A 4,173-nucleotide genomic window follows, 5' to 3' on the forward strand; every position below is an offset into this window, starting at 1 on the left:
CCGCATTGTAGGCAGACCGTCTGTAGCCACCAGGTTACAAAACATTGTAAACATTACGGTATAAAACATTGTAAACAAACACAATATTAACTCTTATTTATCAGTTTCAACCTACTTAATTTAACTTCCAAGGATATAAAACACTTTTTTAAGATGAGGTATATTAGGTTATATGCTTTAAGTATTTCACTTGTTAAAAGATGTTTTTACCTCAAAGGGAATGAATATCATGTTCAAAGCAATAAATTTCTCACAAATGAATTCTAAAGGAGTTATATTTTCCATGGTGATGACATTCGTGCTGCAGTACACTCTAAATGTCAAATATTTTTCATATTTCTTTAACCCCCGAATACATGAAATACATATTATTGAATATTCAAAAGAAAATACTAAATTATCTAGGGCTTCCCTGATGGCTCAGAAGGTTAAGAATCTGCCTGCAATGCAGGAGACCCAAGTTCCATCCCTGGGTCAGGAAGAGCCTCAAGAAGGAAATGGCAACCCCTTCTAGTATTCTTGCATGGAGAATTCCATAGACAGAGGAGCCTGGCAGGCTACAGTCTGTGGGTCACAAAAGAGTCAGACATGACTAAGCAGCTAACATTCTCTCACTCAAATATTTGAGTGTTCAAAACAATTGAATATTTGAGTTAAATATAAACATTTAAAAATATTTTCTGTAGTACAATCTTATTACCCAAGAAAAAAAATCAATTATGTGTTTATCAGGAAATTTTCAAAAATCAGTTCTATTGAGGAATTGCTAATATATGCTCATCAGTCCTTTTAATTGCTTTTTTAAGGAACATTATAGAAGAATGATGTAAGAAAGACCAAATAATTTTATTGCTTATAGAGGAAAATATTCTGCATAGTCACTGGCTTTATGTAGCTAATCTGAATTTGTAATTACTTCAGTAAGACTTCCCTGGTGGCTCAGATGGTAAAGCATCTGCCTACAGTGTGGGAGACCCAGGTTTGATCCCTGGGTTGGGAAGATCCTCTGGAGAAGGAAATGGCAACCCACTCCAGTACTCTTGCCTGGAAAATCCCATGGACATAGGAGCATGGTAGGCTACAGTCCATGGGGTAGCAAAGAGTCGGACATGACTGAGCAACTTCACTTTCTTTCATTTTTCAATTGGTCCTATTTTAGGGTTGAAATAACTGGCCAAATTGTTTTTCGTGTCTGAGTGAAATGTTATAATAGGACATTGCAGAGATCCAGAGGATAAGTGGGGATGCATATAATGAAGCATTATTATAGCATGTTAAGTAAATTTCATTTAATTTGTAAATTTTGAAAGTTCTCCAAGACTCATAACATTGGAAAATATTCAATTTAAAATCAGATACCTAGGAGGCGGGCCGGGGGGCAGTGGGGAGCGGGCTGAGTGTGGCCAACCTCCTTTTCTCCGTTCCCCTCCAGCATCAGCTCGGCCTCTTCGATCGACCAAACCTTGCCTCTAGGCTAAGTGGGCAACATGAGCGGCAACAACTTGGATGCGAACGACGAGTTTGATGAGCAGTTGCGAATGCAAGAATTGTACGGAGACACCAAGGACGACGACACTGAGAAAGATCCCGGTGGAGAAACCAATTCTTTCGGGCAGCAGCCGACTGACACTCCGTACGAGTGGAACCTAGACAAGAAGGCTTGGTTCCCCAAGATCACTGAAGATTTCATTGCTACATATCAGGCCAATTATGGCTTTTCTAATGATGGTGCATCTAGTTCTACTGCAAGTATCCAAGATGTCAGTGCTAGGACTGCAGAAGAACCTCCACAAAGACAACCCCCTGAACCCAATGATCTGAAAAAGAAGGGAGAAAAGAGAAGGGCTGAATCAGGATGGTTTCATGTTGAATAAGACAGAAATACAAATGTTTATGTGTCTGGTTTGCCTCCAGACATTACAGTGGATGAATTTATACAGCTCATGTCAAAGTTTGGCATTATTATGAGAGATCCTCAAACAGAAGAATTTAAGGTCAAGCTTTACAAAGATAATCAAGGAAATCTTAAAGGAGATGGACTTTGCTGTTATTTGAAGAGAGAATCTGTGGATCTGGCATTAAAACTTTTGGATGAAGATGAAATTAGAGGCTACAAATTACATGTGGAGGTGGCAAAATTTCAGTTGAAGGGAGAATATGATGCCTCAAAGAAGAAGAAGTGCAAAGACTACAAGAAAAAGCTGTCTATGCAACAAAAGCAGCTGGATTGGAGACCTGATAGACGAGCTGGCCCATCCTGAATGAGCTATGAGTGAGTTGTCATTATCAAAAACATGTTTCATCCAACAGATTTTGAGGATGATCCACTGGTGTTGAATGAAATCAGAGAAGACCTTCGAGTAGAGTGTTTAAAGTTTGGACAAATTAGGAAGCTCCTTCTCTTTGACAGACACCCCGATGGTGTGGCCTCTGTGTCCTTTAGGGATCCAGAGGAAGCTGATTATTGTATTCAAACCCTCAATGGAAGGTGGTTTGGTGGGCATCAAATCACTGCCCAAGCGTGGGATGGAACTATGGATTATCAGGTAGAGGAGACCGCAAGAGAAAGGGAGGAAAGGCTGAGAGGATGGGAAGCTTTCCTCAATGCTCCTGAGGCCAACAGAGGCCTGCAGCATTCAAATTCCATCTGTGCTCCAGAAATGGCAGGGCCTTCTAGAATTAGGCATTTTTCTGAGCACCCTGGCACATCTCAAACAAATGTTCAAGCAGCCACAACTGAAATGGCATTTGAAGAACCTATAGATGAAAAAAAGTTTGAAAAAACGGAAGATGGGGGAGAAGTTGAAGAAGATGCTTCTGAAAAAGATGCTAAAGAAAGTGGCCCTGAAAAAGAAGCTGAAGGTCTCCAAGAAGAATCTGATGAGAGCTGCCTTGAAAGAGAGTCTAAGGAAGGCTGTCCCAAAAGAGAGCGTGAAGAAGACTTCCCCGAGAGAGAGTCTGGAGAAGGCAGCCCCGAGAAAGAGCATGAAGAGGGTAATCCTAACAAAGAGTCAAAAGAGACTGCCCCTGAAAGAGAATCCAAAAATAAGAAACTCAAAACAGATCCTGACAAGAACAGCCGTGAGTAGGAGTCTGAAGAAGAAGACCCCGGCAAGGAGTCTGAGGGGGAGGCCAGCCCCCAAAAGGTGGCTTCTGAAGATGACAACTCAGATCAAGAGTCTGAAGGCTGCTCGGAAAAGCAGTTTGAAGACAGCTCTGAAAAAGTTAGAAGAAAATAGCCTTGAGAAAGGTTTTGAAGAAGATGCCTCTGACAAGGAATTTAATGAAAACATTCCAGAAAAAGAGAACAAAATGAGTCTGAAAAATCAGAATTCGAAGATGACAGCCCTGAAAAAGTGTTTGATGAAGAGTCAGATGAAAAGGAAGAAGAGGAAGATGCATATGAAAAGGTATTTGATGATGAGTCAGATGAGAAAGAGGACGAAGAAGATGCAGAAGAAAAGGAACTTGAAAATGCTGATGAAAAGGACGAAGAAGATGATTCAGATGAAAAGGTATTTGAAGATTTGGACGGAAAAGAAGATGAGGAAAATGGAGATGTAAAGGAAGATGAAGACATAGATGAAAAGGTGTTTAAAGATGATGATTCCAACGAGAAGTTGTTTGATGATGATTCCAGTGACAAATTGTTTGAAGATTCTGATGAGAGAGGGACTGTGGGTGGTTTAGGGAGTGTTAAAGAGGAAGGGCCCTTGTCCACAGGCAGCAGCTTTGTTCTCAGTAGTGATGATGATGATCATGATGATGACACTATTTAATCCTGTAAATTTGCTTTTTAGGGAGATTCCATCTCCATTTTGCCTCTGCTGCAGGGTAATTACTCGTAATGTTACATAAACGTGTGCATAGAGGTAGGATGTCATCTGATTAATGCAGTGAAGTGTTCATGGTTACCTGTACCTAATCATTTTAAATATGTGTTCATTGGCTGTTCAGTTCAAACTCCATAGCATAATGCTAGTTAACTTGCTCCTCGTCCTTTGTCAGATTTGTTAAGTGCATGCAAAAGAATATTTTTTAAAGTATCCTGATTGAAGTTTGTGACATTCAGAAATAAAGAAAGTTATTGATGTGCAGAAAAAAAAAATCAGATACCTAGTCAATTTATTGGTTTATTTCTAATACCCTCACAAACATAAAGGATATAAAAAG

The 4,173-nt window shown here is 39.9% G+C and overlaps 1 pseudogene; it reads left to right on the plus strand.

Annotated features, from left to right (window-relative positions):
- Nucleotides 1-1,407: 1,407 nt before the first annotated feature.
- Nucleotides 1,408-3,779, plus strand: LOC145527825 (17S U2 SnRNP complex component HTATSF1 pseudogene; annotated as a pseudogene).
- Nucleotides 3,780-4,173: the final 394 nt, after the last annotated feature.

Source organism: Giraffa tippelskirchi, chromosome 11 (genome assembly GCF_054371585.1).
Source record: "Giraffa tippelskirchi isolate mGirTip1 chromosome 11, T2T-mGirTip1v1.2.pri, whole genome shotgun sequence".
In the NCBI taxonomy this organism is placed as follows: Eukaryota; Metazoa; Chordata; class Mammalia; order Artiodactyla; family Giraffidae; genus Giraffa; species Giraffa tippelskirchi.